Below are 18443 nucleotides of genomic sequence, written 5' to 3' on the forward strand. Positions count from 1 at the left end.
GACCCAAGAACATAAAAATAATTAATGCCTCCTCTTCCCTCAGATGATATAACCGAGTCTGTGGCGTTAGTGCAGAGCAGGAAGATCTGTGCTTTGCTTTCCAATATATGGGTTGAAGACCAGGTACATAAAACTATGTGCTTATGCACTATGGTAAATACGGCACTGCCATGGAAAGGGCAGGTGGTTGGCGGGCATTTTGCCAAGACTGAGAAAAAAATGCAAGAGAATGTCATAGTGAAAGAGATTACATGTCAAGCCGGTATGGACTGGTTCAAAAACTTCAAGAAGATATCCAGGCTGTGTGATACAGCTTGAGCATAAATATGTGGACATACACCCACAGTAAGCACTTACTGAATTTTGCCTAAATGCCAGACAGCGTTCTGAATTCTTCTGGGCTCTGTCTTATTTCATCCTCACCCCAACTCCATCAGGCAGATATTATCCTTCTTATTTTATGATGGGAAACCAGGGCAGAGAGAACTTAAGTGACTCTCCCAAGGCCACATAGTTAGAAGTGGAAGGGCTAGGATTGGAACTCGTGCATTCTGCCTCTGGAGCCCAGACTCTTAGCCCCTGTGCTGTGGGCGTCAGAGTATAACCGTGACAGTGTGTTGCTTCCCAAGTAACTGACAGTCGTGAGTCAGCAGTGATGTCTGTTAGAAAATGTGTCAGTTAACCTGCTTCGTTTTGAAAAGGTACTTCTGTAGTTCTGTATATTATTTTAACACAATTTGTATTATTTCTTGCCTAACTCTATACTTTTTCTGAGACCTTGATCATGCAAAACGCTCTTCCTCAACTGGGATCCTTAATATGATTAAAACTATTTTCCGCCCTCACAGAGGTTGCCGACAAATTACTACGGAGTTGTTTTCATCGTGATCATAACTTGTAAGGAGACTCTGAGAACTTGGGGAGACCTTAGAGGTGCTCTAGTCTACTTGTTTGCAAACCACCTGGGAAGAAAACTTTATTTTCAAATAAAAAATTTACATTTATGCGTATAGAAAACAGAAGAACAGAGTTCCCTTATTAAAGCAGGGGAGGGGGCCTGGATCCCCACCCTCTCTACTTCCTTCTTCTTACAGAAATCTCTGCTTTACTTCCATTGATACCCAAAGCCACTTTCCGGGACCTGGGTGCGGGGGGACGGCTCATCTAGGCTAGATGATTCAAGAAAGGCACACAGAGGATCTGATGTCTGAATTGATGACTGAAGTTTTATTTGGAGTCTGCTGGGACTGAGATATACATTCCAGGCAGAGTGAGTAGCATATGTAAAGTTCTGGTGGCAAGAGACAGCGTGGCCCGTTTCTGGTCCCCAGGGAAACCCAGCATCACTAGAGCAAAGAGCCAGGGAGGATGGGAGATGAGGCCTGAGATGGGGGCAAGGGCCTGACCTTGAGGGTTTTGAGTTTAATCCATTAAATGGTTTTAAGGAGGGCAGCGAGTGATACATTTTAAAATCTCACTCTGGCAGAGCAGAGGAAGTTTAGAGATGGCAGGATTGGATGGAAGGGATGTGGGTTGGTGTGGTCATAGCAGGAATGGAGGCCAGGGGATCTCTTTGGGAGAAACTTTTAGAGGGAAATTGAATGTTGGAGTATAGGGAGGAGAAGGGGAAGGTTTCTGGCTTGAGCAACTAGCTGGTGCCGTTTACCAAGATGCAGCACAGAGGAGGGTTGAGGAAGATGGTGACTTCAGCTGTGGTCCTGTTGACTTAGATTGCTGTGGGCCACTCAGCGGGAAACGGCGCAGCACTTGGCAGCTTTAGCAACATCGGACTTGGCGCTTGCCTTCCTCCACAGGGCACCATGCTGCTTCTCCCCTGAGTTTTTGGACCTTTTCATTTTCAGCCCTTGCTCCTTAAGTGTTATTTCCCACCGTTGTCTTGTTGGTTTTTCTCTGTCCAATTGCGTGATTTCACCCTCCAAGTCTCTATCTCTCCAATTTCTATTTTTCTTACCCTTTTCTGTGTTTGGAGCTGCTTTTAGAACCTTCAGTTCGCTCTAGGGTATGTCTCCAGGTCTCTTCTTCCTTTTACTGTTTTCTTGGTAATTTTGGCATCACTTCAGATGACCCTTTGAGCACTTCGCTGCTTTCTTGGGCCCCTCTGCTTCAGTCATCTGGTTCTTGGCCTTCCCTCAGCCGTCCCCTCTCCTGCCCACTGCTTAGATTCTGTCATCACAAGGGCTGCACCCCCTCCGTCATCTAGTTTGCAAAGCTTTCTTCTGACACCGCCTTCTCTCCTTTGCTGCTTATTGCTCTTTTCTAGTGAGTATCCTTGGCTTCCCCACCGAGGCCTTTGATCAGCTGATCCTACTGTTCCTCAGCCCCTCACACCCTCATTTCTTTCCTTCCTTGGTGTAAATTTCATACTCATGAAAGTTACTCTTTTGTCTTTTATTTTTATTTTGACAAATTTAACAAGTGTTTAAGTTGTACAATTTGATTTTTTTTTGAAGGTTTACAACGTGATGATTTAATTACATATATATTGTGACACGATAACCACCACCACCATCACCAATGAAAAGACCCTGTCTTGACCAGTCTTCCCTTTTGTCTATGGCCCACTTCTCTTTTTTCATAAACAGCAGAAGTTCTTCAGAAAGCTCTTCTACTAAGGCCTCTCATTTCCTCCTTCCTGCTCTCACCTGAGCTCTCTCCAGTCAGGCCCTTGCCTTCCCCTCTGCACTGTGGTGGTTTCCTCAAGGCCACCACGGTCTTCATGTGCTTCCTCATCCAGTCAGTCCTCAGTCCTCCTGTTCTTTCCTGGCAGCAGCATCTGACGTGGCCAGTCACTGTCTCCTCTGTGATACACTTGCTGCTCTTGGCTCAACAACATCACGTCTGCCTGCTTTTTCTCCTACCCCATCAGCTTTTCAGTTTTTAGACTCCTCTGCCAGTTGCTCTCTTCCCAGACCTCTTGATGTTGGCTTTCTCTGGAGCTCAGTCTTTGGATCCCCTCTCCCTTACCCTAGTGGTCTCATCTAGCTGCTGGACTCTTAAGTGCCATCCATATGGTGGTAACTTCCAAATTTATTATCTACCTTGGATCTCTTCCCTGAACTCCAAGTTTTTATATCCAGCTGCCAACTCAGTTGCTTCTGGGATGTATGATAGCATTTCAAACAGTGCTGGGGTAGGAGAGAATAATTGGGTTATTTATAAATTTTCTAAGAATTCTTGGGGGGAAAAACACTCTTTATGGAGCCAACATTTTATATAGGTATGTTCATTGTCTTATCCTATAAATACTAATATATAAATCATTAAAAAAAACCAATACATGCTTATTGTAAGTCTTTTTCTAAAGCTCTTTGGTTAACTTGGAAAATTTTCATGTTTGTGTCTCCTTGAGTCTTCAGGATCATGTGACTTTCCAGTTGGATCACAGACTTTTGTTGTCTTTGGTCTATTTCCTTATTTTTAAACAGGGGAAAAACTATTCAGGTTTAAGTGGATAAGTGTTTGTGGGGCCCCTTAGGTTTCTCCCCCACCGCCCCTGCCACTGTGTATTGCTGTTGGTTTCCCACTTCTGGAGCAAAATCTATCCTAATTTTGGGGTTTTGAAGGCATTATTGAGTGAAAAGTTTGAATGAGATAGACTCTTCTCTTTTCTATTTCCCTGATTCTTGGCCAGGCCGACTATTGGGAATTATAAGTAATTTGTTCCTTGTCTATCAGATTATGAATTCCATGAGGTAGGAACCCCATCTTAGTATTACTTGGTACTGCGACACCAAATGCAATGCTTTATACGTGGTGGGCATTCACCAAATCTGTACTGGATTGAATGAAATTGGACTGTTGCTTAGAAGTGGCAGAGCCAGGATTAGATTCAATCAGGTGAACTGTTTTTCTTGTGTACATGCTGTGGAACTGTGAGCTCCAGTGTTTGCATTCTGCTTAAAGAAAATAAACCCACTTTGGAGTATGTGGGTATTGCCAATGAGTTTCTGATGGGCTTTATGCAGAATTCCAATTGCATGCCTTCACAGAGCAGTTTCAAAGTTGATTGCCTATGTTTAAAGCAAAGTTGTTTTGTCTTCTCTCGTGGCATCAGTCTTTGCTATTTTTTATTCCTTGTCTTGAAGATGCAGTCAGGTAGCGCTGTGACAATAGGTAATAAACTGCAGAATGGAGCCTGGCCTTGCATTTGATCTGTGTGGGTGCCAATCAAGGGCTTTCATTTAATTGCCACATGAATTCAAATCAGGTTTGATTGCATGTGACAGACAAACTCAAAATCAGATGGCTTAAACAGGGTAAAAGTTGATCTTTTTTCCCCTTCTTTCTGAGGAAGCCTAGAGATGGTCAGGTTAAGGTTGATATGTGTCTTGGTGTCAGACACTCTCCCTCCCCATGGTTTACCTTCCTGGTCACCTGAGGTCCAAGATGCTGGCTCCCATTTATTATATAGCCTTATCTCTTGTGGGAACACTTTCCAGAGGAAGCACACACTACTTTTGCTCGTGTACCACTGGCCTAAATGGAGGTATTGGCTATACCTCGCTGCAAGGGAGGCTGGGAAGTGCTGAGGCAAGGAAATTGCTGTCTTCTGTTTCCAGACTCCATGTAGTGTTCTGATACTTGGGGAATCTATTATCAAGAATGAAGGGGAGAAGATCTGGGTGGGGCTGGTTTCCAACTAGCCAATCATGACTGGTTTGATTATCAATGGCCATGTAGTGTGTGTGTCATTTTCCTTCCCTCAGTTCACTGAAAGATTGCTTCGACTGTCTTGGTTAACTAAGAGGTAGTGTTTAAGAACACATGTGCTAAGAACACCATGAAAAAAGTGAAAAGTCAGCCCACAGAATGGGAGAAAATACCTGCAAATGATTCGTCTGATGAGGGACTTGTATCCAGAAAATATACAGAACTCATAACTCCATAAGAAAAAGACAAACCAATTAAACGTGGGCAAAAGTTCTGATTCAGCCATTTCTTCAAAGAAAATACATGGGGTGGCTATAAGCATGTGAAAAGAGGCTTAACATCACTAGCTATTAGGGAAAAATGCCAGTCTAAACCACAATGAGATATACTCACTGAGATGACTGTAATTGAAAAATCCAGATAATAACCAGTATTGGTGAGGATGTGGAGAAATTGATGGTGGGAATTTGAAATGGCATAGCTGCTTTGAAACAGTTTGTCACTCTTCAAGAAGTTAAACATAAAGTTACAACTTGACCCAGAAAATTCCACCCCTAGCTATATAAACAAGAGAAATAAACCTATGTCTACCTGAAAACTTGCACAAGAATGTTCATAGAAGCATTATACATAATTACCAAAAAGTAGAAACAAGCCAGATATCCATCAGCTGATGAATGGATAGATAAAATGTGGTACACCCATATGATCAACTGTGATTTGGCAATAAACAGAAATGAAGAGCTAATATGTGCTGTTTCATTTTGAAGCAGCTTATATTCAGAGACTGTCTTTGCCAATATTTTATTTACCACCGGTTCACTGTGGGAATTACAATAATTTCACAAGACAACAGCATACAGGATGCATCATGTTTCTTAGTACATACTGTCTCTAATAGCCTACATAATGTCTCTTAATAAGCTAATAAAGAAATAATATACTCCAAACCAGTGATAGGTTAATTAAACTATTGATTCAGGCAAAAGGTGAAGGGAATAGAGTCCATATTTAGTTGAGGTGTATCTTTCTACCAGTTGGTCCTTGGGAGAGACAGCTTGGCCGACTGAGAACAGGCGTGGCAAGTCCCCAGTTCATAGAGCATGTTGGTAGGAAACAAAGGCACCCGTGTTGATGGACAAGATCTTCCTGGGGCTGCTGCATGGCTTTTGCCACTGCTGGTCAGAGTGACCTTCACCACAGCAAGAGCTAATGCCCCAAGGTCTCCAGAGAGCTATTTATGTTACCTGGAGGAGGGGAAAAAAGATACCTTGGTTCTTTGTCACCCCCCCAAAATGAATTTTTAATAAGACACAAGAAAGCATGATATAAACAGAAGATCTTATCAAAAGTGAAAAGGTAGTAAAATATAGTACACTCCCAAGACTTGGGGGCGGGCCATCCCAGAGAGGAAAAAAATGGTGCCGCTCCTTTGTTTCTCCTTATATCCTGGCTTAGAGGATTTTTTTTTTTTTTTATGATTGATTGATTGACGGCTCATCTTCCCTGTGCTCAGGCACGCTGGTCTCTTTTGTGCACACTCTTACCCGTGACACACACAGAGAAACCTACAAGAAGGGGCTCACACTGCAATGTTAATTACATTATAATGAGCATTGGGCCAAGTGAAGCCGGGTCCTTCTCTCTACTGTGCAGCCGCAGTTCGATTCTAGCCGGCTTCTTTGCTGGCCGTCATTTAGAGAAAGTAAAAATTTTTGGAGCCCCTTATCCTGAGTGCAGACATACTGTTATTTTCTCAGTTGCTCCCTTCCCCCTCCTTTCCCCTTGCCCAGTCCTCATTTCTATCTAACTGCCTAACATTTAGATCAGCAGAGGGTAGCCTTGCCCAGACCGAACTCAGGCGGACAGCCGTCACAAATGTTGTGTATTCATAGTGTAAATGCCCCCTTTCCACAGCTGCTTCTTCACATGTTCTTATGGGTAAGCCCCCAGCGGTGCCCTTCACTAGCTGAGCTACTTCCTGAGTGCTTCCAGCAACTCCAGCTGTGGGTGATGACCTCCTGACTCATGAGTTCCCTTTTATATCAAAGCTATAACTTTGTTCTGGAGAACAGCTTCACTCTTAACAACAGCTTCACTGTTGTCATAAACAAGAAGATCCGAAATTATATCAAACCACAACGCAACACGCTTCAGTGTGGAGGAACCTTGCAAACAGTCTGCTGAGTGAAATAAGCCAGTCCCAAAAGACTACATGTTGTTTGATTCCATTTATATGAAACATCCAGAACAGGCAAATCTATGTAGACAGAAAGCAGATTAGTGGTTGCCCAGGGCTGGGGGTTTGGAGGGAAATAAAGAGTAATGGCTCATGGGTATGGTTTTTTTTTTTTTTTTTAAAGGGGTAATGAAAACATTCTAAAATTGATTTTAGTGATGGTTGTACGACTCTGTGACTATATTAAAAGCCATTGAACTGTCCACTCTAGGTAAATGTTACGGTGTGAATTATCTCAATAAAGCTTTAAAAAAAAAAAAGGAACACAGCTGCAAATAAATACTATCACTAAAATAAGGCTTTTAAATGCCTGTAAACATTGACTGCTTCATGCCAGCCATATTTCACATACCACGGGCTGTGAAGTGATCATGTCACTCATTCTGGGTTGGAGAAGAAAGCACTTGGCATAGTTATTTTTCCTGTGGCAAGCTGTAGTCCCTCAGCAGACGCAGCTCTCCTCCCTGAAGGGTGAAGTATCATCCCCCTTCCCCCACCTCAACAGTTTTGTTATATAACATGCTTTTTGCTTCATTGGCATGCTTGCCACATGCCGCATTGTGCTGTGACCCCCACACGCTTGCTTGATAAATAATTACCATTCCATGAAGTTCTCCCACACATCGCATTCAGGCACTGCTTAGAGAAAGTGCTTCCCGTTTTGCTTTCATTAGTCAGACATTTCGAATATTATATTTGGCTTGATTTTGCCTGGTTTCTAGTGTATTGCACTTGAAAGGATACTTCTTTTTCTAATTCACCCATTTATATTTTTGTGGTGGCGATGGGACAGTGGAATCACCTGTGTGTCTGGAGCATTATGCATTTTAGAATGCATTTATACCGATTACGTTATGTAATATCTATGTGCATGGTAATGTACTCTGTTACTTTAAAAAGAGTGAATTAAGAACATATTGCTTCCAGAAGCCCATGCAATTGGATTGAAAAATAATAACATTTTCTGCAGCACATTAGCTGTAGCAAGATTTGTAGGTATTTTATGATGTATGCCATTCAGGCATCTAAACTGTCATGGACTGTGTTTGCCAGAGGAAACAAGAGTGAGACAGGGACCAAAAGGCTTGACCTTAAGGGAATTGACAGGCTATGAGTATTTGGAAACAAACAACCGTTCAGAGATCTAAGGTGCTTTGGGAGATGAGAAGCAGGAGAGAGTAGGGCTGGCTGGGAAAGGTTGTACTAGAAAAATGGATTGTTAAATTTAATCTTGAGGATTTGGTAACAGTTTGGCAACTTTGAGGAAGGGCAAGGCAGAAGGAATCAAATCTTTAGAAAACATGTTGAGATAATCCTTAAAGTCAAAGTTTCTTAACAGTGAGTGATTTTCTGTCACAGTTGAGCTGCAGGCTGTTTCTACTGCCATCTAGTGGATGGAGGCCAGACATGCTGCACAGAGCAGGACTGCCCAGGATAGGACAGCTCTACATAGCAAAGTATCATCTGGTCCAACCTCTCACTCAGTAGGGTTGCTGTTGAGAAGCCCTGCTTTAAAGCATTTGAAAAGACAACTCCAACAGTTTGTGGAATGAAATGGAATTGTACTGGCTTCTGTTGCATGTGTGCATGGATGTATACCTGGTGTACATTTCAATTTAAAAAAGTGTAACAGCAGCATAATTTGTTGTAGTGCAGGGGATGATTAAAACCACAGTGCGACAGGCTCTGTCTGGCTTTATCCTTTCAAGTGTGGCGCGTCATTCAAGAATTTTGCTAAGATTCCAGTGTAGAGAGAAGAGGAAAGGAAGTAATTTTTTTAAAGAATTTAGACGCAATTGGTAGAAAATGAAAGGGGTAGAATTAGAAATAGCATTTCTTGTACATAGGCGTCTGTGTTTTTCATAGAACGCAAGATTTTACCCCAAGGATAGTGTTGTTGATAGTGGCATACTGAAAGCCATATTTTATATTAATTCTAATATTTAAAGGAAAATCTGAACTTAACATTCATATAAATTTATCCTGAATTTATTCGTGAAAATGCATGCTAAAGGACATTGGAGTGTGGATCATCAAAACATGTTTAGCTTTTGTAGATAAAGTTATATTGAGCAGTTGTATACAAGGTTTTGTGGACACATGTTTTCATTTTTCTTGGATAAATACCTCTGAGTGGGATTGCTGGGTCTGTGGTGTGTGTGTGTGTGTGTGTCTGATTTTTAAGAAAATTGACCATTGTCCAAAGTAATTTTATCCTCCTGCCAGCAACACATGACAGTTCCAGTTGCTCCATCTCCTTACCAACCTTTGATTATGTTAGTGTTTTTCATTTAAGCTAATCATGCCTAGTGTTGAGTGCTTTACCATGTGCTTTCTGGCCATTTATACTTCTAACATTGTGAAGTTCTAGTAAAATCTTTTGCTCATTTAAAATATGTTGTTGGTCTTTTTGTTACTGAATTATTTTAAGTATTCTGGATACTAATTCTACATCAGCCATATTAATTTTGAATATATTAATTGTGAATATTGTGAATATTTTCTATTATCTGTAGCTTGCATATTCTCTTAGCAGTGTCCTTTGATGAGAAGAACATACTAATTTTGATGAGGTTAAATTTATCAGTTAAAAAAAAATTATTGGTAGAACTCTGAGAAATCTTTATCTATCCCAAAGTTGTGAAAATATTTTCCCATGTTTTCTTATAAAAGCCTTATAATTGATCAATGACTTGTGAAGATTTTTTTGGGTAGTGTGTGGTGTTATTTGTGGAGATTGAGTGGTATGTATTTTTTCCTATACAGATATCCAGTATTTCTAGCACCATGTGTTGCAAAGGACTTCCCTGTCATTGAATTGTGTAGGCATCTTTGTCATAAATCATTTGTGTATTTGCAGGTCTAAATCTAGATTCTCTATTATGTTCCATTGGTTTATTTGTCCTCTTGCCACTTGCACAGTATCATTATTTTATTTATTTATTTGTAGGGGAAGGTAATTAGGTTTGTTTGTTTGTTTAATAGAGGTGCTGGGGATTGAACCCAGGACCGTGTGCACACTATGCATGCAGTCTACCACTGGGCTATACCCTCCCCCACCCCTACTTATCATTATTACTGTAGCTTTGTAGTAACTCTTGAAGCCAGGTGGTGTGATTCCTCTGTTTGTTTTTTTCCTTCCAAAATTATTTTGGCCATTCTAGATCCTTTGCATTTCCATATAAGTTTTACAGCCAGTTTATTTGTAGGAATTATTTTCAGTATTCTGTATGCTAATCCTTCATCAGGATCTGTCATCAAAAAAATCTAGAGGCCAATATTATCAACATGGAGCCTTAATAATTCATGAGTCTGACTTTCTGTTAATTTAATCTCTAATTTCTCTCAGCAGTGTTTTATGATTTTCAGTATAGGGTCATGGATATCTTTTGTTAAATTTCCCTAGGCATTTTATGTTTCCGGCTGCTATTATAAAATGTATTATGTTTTCCATTTCATTTTCCAGTATGCTGTTGGTATATAAAAATGCAGTTGGTTTTTGTGTTCTACAGTTTTGCTGAGTTGATTTATTGCTTCCTGTATTTCTGTAAGATTTTTAATTGTACACAGTGGTACCATATGTGAATAAAGGCAGCTTTTTTTTCCTTTCCAATCTATATGCCTTTATTTCTTTTACTTGTCCTTTTGCACTGCCAAGACCTCTAATAATAAGTCGAATGGAAGTGGTGATATTGGGCATCTTGGCTTATTCTCCATCTTAAGGGGAAAAGCATTTATAATTCACTGTAAAGTATTATGTTAGTTGAAGATTGTTCATAGATGCCTTTTATATTGAGAAAGTTTTTGTCTTTCCTAGTTTTAATCAGAAATAAATGTTGACTTTTGAAAAAATGCTTGTCAGTATCTATTGAAATGATCATTAAAGATTTTTCTTGAATCTGTTGATGGGTGAATTGCATTAAGTTTTCTTCGTTAAACTAAACTTGCATTTCTGAGGTTAACTGTACTTGGTAGTGATGTATTAGTGTCTTTAAATGTTGCTGTATTTATTTTGCTAATATTTGGTTGAGGATATTTGTATTTGTGTTCATGATGGATTTTATGTGTTGTGTTCTTTTTTTGTAATGTTTTTTTCTGATTTTGATATCAGGGTTATGGTGACTTTGGAAGAGTTAGTTGAAAAGTTTTCCATCTGACTCTGTTGTCTCAAAGTATCTCAAAGTGGTTTAAGTGAGAGAATTTTCCTGTGAAGCCATTTTGGTCTGCTGTTTTTTTTTTTTCTTTTTTCTTTTTTTGGTGGGGGGAAGCTTATAAATTAAGGATTGAATTTATTTAGTATATAAAGAGATATTCAGATTTCCTATTTTTGTGTGTTAGTTTTGATAAATTAGTTTTTAAGGAATTTGTTTATTTCTTCTAAGCTGTTGATTTTTTTGGCATAAATTTCTTCATAATATCCGTTTATTTTTGAAGAGGATCTGTAGTGATACTTCTTTTCTAATACTTGATACTGAATATTTTAAATTGTTTCTCAAAAAGTCTTGCCTAGAACTTTATCAGTTTTGTTAATTTTTTCCAGATGATCCATATTGTCTGGATTATATTTCACTGGATTTTGCTTTTATCTTTATTGCCTCTGGATTTTGTTTTTCTTTTAAACATTTCTTAAGATGGAAGCATTGATTTTCCATTTTATTATGAATGTAGACATTTAAATCTATAAATTTCCTTCTAAAACTGCTTTTGCTTGCATCCCACAAATTTCGATGTGTAGTGTTTTCATTGGAATTCAGTTCCAAAGAATTTCAAATTTTTTTGTGTGATTAGGGCATAGGTGCTGACTTGTAACTCAGGTGTTATTTAGAAAGGTATTTAAAAAATTCCAAATGGATGGAGATATTTTATGTGCAGTATTATTCTTGTCTTTCTACTTTAATTCTTTTTTGGTCAGTTAACATACTCTGTATTTTATCAATAAATTGAACTTTACTGGGCTTATTTCATTGTCCCAAATGTGGCCCGTTTAGTAAATGATCCACGTGTACTTGAGAACAGTGATTTTTCTGCTGTTGTTGGGTGCAGTGTTCTCCAAATGTCAATTGGATCAAGTTGTTTGATGTTGTGCAAATCTTCTATATTTTAATTTTTGATATTTTTCTATCAGTGAGTAAACTAGGGATGTTAAGATCTCTAACTCTGATCTTGTAATAACCTTTAATGAAAAAATATGAAAATGAATATATGTATGTATGTGCATGACCTGGACTTTATGCTGTACACCAGAAATTGACACATTATAACTGACTGTACTTCAATTTAAAAAAAAAAAAAATCTCTAAATCTGATTAAGACTTACCTGTTTCCCTTTGAATGTGTAATTTTTGTTTCATGTACTGAATATTTGAAATCTTTTTTGTGTGTATGTGCATTTGTGATTGTCTTCTTGAAGAAGTGACCCTTTAATCATTATGAAATGTCTATGTTTCTGTGGTAATCGTTATCTTGAAATCTGCCTTGTTTGATATTAATATAGCTACACTGGTTTTCTTATGCTTGGTGTTTACTTGGCATTTTTTTCATCCTTTTCCTTTTATCTGTTTGTTTCTATATGTTTAAATTTTTTTTTTTAGTCCTAGTTTTAAAAAATCCAGTCTATTAGCCTTTGCTTTTAAATCAGGGTTTTAGTTAATGTGTCTATAATTATGGATATGTATAGGTTGAAGCCTGCCATCTTGGCTATGTTTTCACTTTGTCCTGTTTGCTCTTTGTTCTTCTGTTCTTCCTTTTCTGCCTTCTTTTTAGTGAATTGAATATTTTTTAGTATTCCATTTTATCTCTTCTATTACATGATTTTTAGTTATGCTTCTTTGTGCATGTTTTAATAGTTGTCGTACAGAAAATAAGGTGCATTTTTAAGTTATCATAGTATTTACCTTTTCATAAACAATGTAAGAACCTTCCTAGAGTAGATTTCCAATTACCAGCCTTTTGCCCTCTGCACCTTTTTTTATATACTGTAATTCTACATATACTATGAGCCCAATAATACGTTACTAATTCTATGTGATGAAATCAATAATCAGTAACCTTTTGAAGAAATTTAATGTTTTATTTACATATATAGGGATGTGTGTGTATAATTTTTTTGTCTTTTAATACCAACATATTTATTCATTCTGATTTTCTTCAGTTTTCTTCTGCAGAACTAAGTTTCTGTCTTGTTCTATTTCCCTTAAGTTCGTTAGGCTAATTTCATTTGACATTTCTTACAAGGTGCATCTGCTGGAGAATTTTTTCATGTTTTGCCTGTCTGAAATGTTTTTATTTTACTTTTATTTTGTTGGATGTGGAATTCTGGATTGATAGTTTTTTCCCCAGCACTTGAGAGAAGTCATTCCATTTTCTTTAGCCTCCATTTTCTTTTTTCTCATGACAAGTCATCTGTCTTTCTTAGCATTCTCTTGTGCATTGTCTGCTTTTGTTGCTTTCAAAATTTTCTTTTTATGATGTGACTACACAGCACATCTGGTTTTCTTTGTTTTATCCTGCTTGGGGTTCACTGAAGTCCTTGCATATAGGGGGTGAGAATTCTTACCAGATTCAGAAACTCTTAGCCATTATCTCTTCCTATACTCTTTCTGCCCATTTTTCTCTTTACCTTCTGGGATTGTGTGATTGCATTATGTTAGACCATTTGATACTGGTTTCAGATGTACCTGCAGGATTTTAATTTACAAAGACGACTGAATGATGACATGGAGAGGCTGATGCCATTAGAAGAGAATTGTATTACTTACAGTTCCCAAGAGAAGAGGGCAAGCCATGCCACTTGGGGCCACATGGGACCACACCAGGTCAGGAGTCAGGAAGGAGTGAGGGGAAATCCTAGACCATAGCCTTTATGGGGGCTTCACATGGGAAAGGCAAGGCAGAGAAGGGGGAAAAGCTTTAGCTGACTAGTCTGAATAATGCTGGTGGGCTCTAGGCTGTAGGGGTTGGTTTTTACTTATCTGGTGTCTGGCCTGGGGGTGATTTGGGAGGGGGGAATACTGGCTTGGTGAGTAAGAGTTACGTAAAAGGGATGGTTGGGGATTCGGGATTGGTTGGTTTGCATGTGAAAGCTGTGTTCCTGAACTCTTCATCACTGTTACTTTGTTTTCCATTTCTTGCCTATCCCTTTGTCTCTTTTTAAAAGCTTCTGTCTCTTTGCTAAAATTCCCATCAGTTTATGCATGTTGACCCCCTTTTGCACTGAATCCTTTAACATATTTATAATTGTTTTTAGGTTTCGGCATGGCTCCTCTGCCCTCCAATACCTGGGCTGTTTCTGGTTCTGGTTCTCTTGACTGCCTCCTCTCCCGATGTTGGGTTACATATCTTTGCTTCTAATTTTTTATGCCTTCTAATTTTTTTTGGTTGAATTCCAGGGATTGTGTGTAAGAGAGCAATAGAGACTAAAGAGCAAAAGAAACTAAATCATACCTGGTAAAGGGTGTGCCCATTTTCCCATCAGGCTACTAGGGTATAGGGCTGTCACGTCCTATGTGTTATGTCCTATGTCATGTCCTGTGTCACGTTGGTTGGTGGTTGAGCCGAGATTCAGCCCTGTTGTTACTTTAATTAGGTTCTGTTCGAAGTCATGGGCTATATGTGATTTGAGGACGCTGTCAGACCATCTCTGGAAGTTCTCCTGCCCTGCCCCTCATTCTAGCACACGCACCTCTTTCCACACTGCTCTCAGACGGCCCCGGGAGCATTTGGGGAGATCCGATGGGAAGGAATGAAAGGGGAGGTTCACATTCAATTTGTGTCTGTTCTCCTAAGGATTCTAAACCATGGCACCAGCCCATACTCTACCTTTAAAACTTTGTTAGAATCCTGTTTTCCTCATCCCTGATGCCCTCCTGTGTCTTGCTGCTTCACAAAAGATGAAAACAGCTGTGTGCACATGTACACACCTTCTCTCCAAGAAAGCACTTGTTACTTTCTTCATGTTAGTTCATTAGGTGTTTCGGGTTTTTTTTTTTTTTTTTTTTGTATCTCCAGTTCTCAGATGGTTATCAAAAAAAAAACACTACTAGATGGACCTAGAAATGATCATACTAAGCAAAGTAAGTCAGACAGAGAAAGACAAATACCATATGGTATCAGTTTTATGTGGAATCTAAAAAATGATACAAATGAACTTATTTACAAAATAGAAACAGACTCATAGACATGGAAAACAAATTTATGGTTACCAAGGCGGAAAAGAAGGAGAAGGATAAATTAGGAGTTTGGGATTAGCAGATACAAACTACTATATATAAAATAGATAAACAACAAGGACCTACTGTATAGCACAGGGAACTATATTCAATAGTTTATCATAACCTATAATGAAAAAATATGAAAAAGAATATATATCTGTATAACTGAATCACTGTGCTGTACACTAGAAACTAACGCAACATTGCAAAGCAACTACACTTCAATCAAGAAAGTTAAAGAAACACTGGTTTTGTAGGTTTTCCATCTCATGCTGTTAAGGTGCTCATGATGTTCATGTTACGGTTCATGTTGTGTTCTCTTACAACTTCTGTGTTCTAAGAAGCAGCAGCTGTTCTCTAGTGATTGATGGTTTGAATTCACTTTGGAGAAAATCCAACTTGTGACTATATCATTGCTTACTTGCTCCATTTGAAACACCTTTTCGGTGGACAGAAGAAAGAAATTGTTAGAGAGTCTTCACTATTAGTAAAATCAGGCAACATGCTTAATCATCTCTGGAAAAATATCTGATTCACAGATTGTATTTAAAATTTTTTTCCCAGCAACCCTTATGAGAAGCTGAGTATGACGACTACATTTCTATAACTGAAAAAGTTCCTTGGCTCTCACACTTTTTCCTTACAGTAAAATGTAGCACAGGACTTACAATGTGCTGGGTTTCTTTCCCCCTTTCCTTTCAACGTTCCTCTTAGAAAGGCATTAGAATATTTCCTGATTGTTACCGTCATAAGTTTTGGTAGTTGCTTCTTAGTTTTTCTCTTAATTTCTCCATTTACAATGATATCTTATTAATTGACATCTCATAAATGTCTTGTGACTGTTTCTCTCCACTCTTTACCTTTATATGTATTTTCTTAATTTACGGGCTCATTGGTCTGTCACGTAGAATATAAGGAAAATGCATGTCTTCCACGTGCGTTGATAGAACTATAAAAAAATGCAGTTGAAAGAGAATTAGTAGATACAGGGTCAAATGCAGAAAACAGACAATAATAGCTCTGTAAACTGCTTCTCACTCTTGGGCCTGGGGTAGAGCCTGGTGCAGAGGAGTCTTTTTTGGATGAATGAATGAAAAGAGATTGAGATGCTGATTTACGACAAGAGCTTGTTGAATCGGAGTGTTTCTTGCTTCAGATATTAATTCTCAACCTCATGTTCTGCTAATAGTAATTTCGGTTTTAAGTTTAGACAGACCATCCTGGCCAGGTGCTGTCTTTTATCTGACCTACTTTTACTTCATGAGGTTGATACGTCTGCCTTTGTAATCACCAAGAATGTGTTCTGCCTTGCTGTGCATGGTGAGTTATCCAGGGCTGAGCACAGTGTCTGGCCCTGAGTACGGACCAGATGTTAGTTTGGTGGAAGTGAAGTCTTTGAAGGAAGACAAGGCTCTCTCCAGTGGGACCAGTGCAGAGCATGGCGCAGTGTCTGCTCCAACAACCCCAAAGTAGAACTTTCTCAATTCTGGTTCTAGCTCCAGTGGCATCACTAATGTTACTGTAGCTTCTCCATGAAACGAAGAGATCGTTGAGATTTCTTTCTTTATGTGAATAATCTGGCACATCGTGGCAAAGTTTTCTGTTCTTTGCCAGCCTCGTATTCACCATGTTGTTCTATATATCTATTAAATTTTACTAATTAATCATCTTCCCTTTGTTTCAAAATCTAGAGAAATTTTTAAAAAATTTATTTATTTATTTTCAGTGGAGGTGCTGGGGATTGAATCCAGTGTGCTAAGCATGTGCTCTACCACTGAGCTGTTACCCCACCCTGCTAAAGCCTAGAGAAATTTTCTAATTTGTTTGAACAATGAGATGCTATTAATACTGTCATTTAAAATGGGCCCAGTGTTTCCTTAAGTCTCAGTTTTGTTTAACGATTTCCTAGCCATTGATTACCAAACAAGGAAAGAAACCTGTGAAATTTAAAATGGTTGAAACATGTTTCAGTGCACTACGTTTTATTTCAAGGTAGGGGCGCAGTAAACAGGATGCCCGTGAGCCATGTCTGTGATTGCCGGGAACACGGCTCTCGGTGATACTGGGGACAGATCCTTTAAGTAACGTGTGACAAGTGGGCAGTGTTCTGACGAATGTGCCGTGTGGTGAGATAATTCTCGGAAGTGGAATTGTTTTGAGTCCGCGCGTTCTTATTTGTCACAGTGTAAACAGAAACAGAATTCTTTTCCTCGTAGGTAATATATTTCAGCTTAGTCTCGCATCTTTCAGCATTTTGGTTTGTTCCCCCATGTATGCCTCAGAGAGCTGGGGCCTCAGGCCTGAGGCATCACGTCTGGAGACAAGGAATAGAATGACACTTTCCTTTTGGTGCCACATTGGATTTCTATCCAGACATAATGTGGCTGTTTCCTCTGAAGCCTGACAATTGCTTTGCTCCTCACTTCAGGATCTGTCATTCTAGCTCATAACTCTTTAAACTCTCCAATTTTCAACACTTCTGTCCTGCATTCCAAGTTATTAGAACCAGTCACTCCTCCTCTTAGCCAACATCTCTGTTTGCTGCTCTATGTGCACCTTGGTTAAGAATATCCCACCGTCTACCTGTAGTAAGTATTATTTCCACGTATGAATGGAAACCCTTAGAAGAAAACAAAAAGGGACTAGAAAGCACAAGGAATGTCATCAGGTTCAGCGTCTGGTTGGGAGCATTGTAAGTATATTAAGTCCTTATTTGCTACAGTTGTTTTTGGCCTTCATGGAATCCCCGTCCTGGTTGTTGACACTGTATTGTAATTGATCTGTCACTTTTTATGCCTGGAGTGGCAGCTTTCCTGCTCGTTGTGTCGTCCACAGCATGTACAGGGCCTCTTGACTACTTCTCAGGTCCATTCATCCTTTTCCCTTCCTTTTGGTCATTCTGTCTCATCATCTGTCTTCTGACACATCTTTGTGGGCAGCTCCTGCCTATCTTCAGTCTGTTTTCCACCCAGCAGTCAGTCTTGATGTGCACCGTTAATCTGATCACGGTAACCCTTTGTTAAAACCTTTCAGTGACAATGCTGATCAGCGGTCCGTTAGCCTGGCCAGGGAGGCCCTCTGTGGCTGAACCCCAGGCTGCATCACCAGCTGGTTTACAGGACCCGTGAAGAGGCTGATCCCGGCTCCTCCACGTGTGCTTGTCCGCTCTTTGTGCCTTGTCAGCCTGGGGGACGACTCTGGCCCTGTGGCTCCTTGACGGCTCACTCATCCTTAAAGCCTCAGATGAAATGTCCCTTTCCCAGGGAAGTCTCACTTCCAGGGTTACGTCAGGCTTTCCTTTCTTGCTCCCTTAGCCCCTTGAA

At 39.4% G+C, this 18443-nt stretch overlaps 1 protein-coding gene across 18 annotated transcripts in view; it reads left to right on the forward strand.

Moving 5' to 3' along the window:
* ARHGAP10 (Rho GTPase activating protein 10) overlaps positions 1-18443 on the forward strand; it is a 301268-nt gene that overhangs the window by 129710 nt on the left and 153115 nt on the right. The gene's annotated exons all lie outside the window — the stretch shown is intronic.

This window comes from Camelus ferus, chromosome 2 (genome assembly GCF_009834535.1).
Source record: "Camelus ferus isolate YT-003-E chromosome 2, BCGSAC_Cfer_1.0, whole genome shotgun sequence".
NCBI lineage: Eukaryota > Metazoa > Chordata > Mammalia > Artiodactyla > Camelidae > Camelus > Camelus ferus.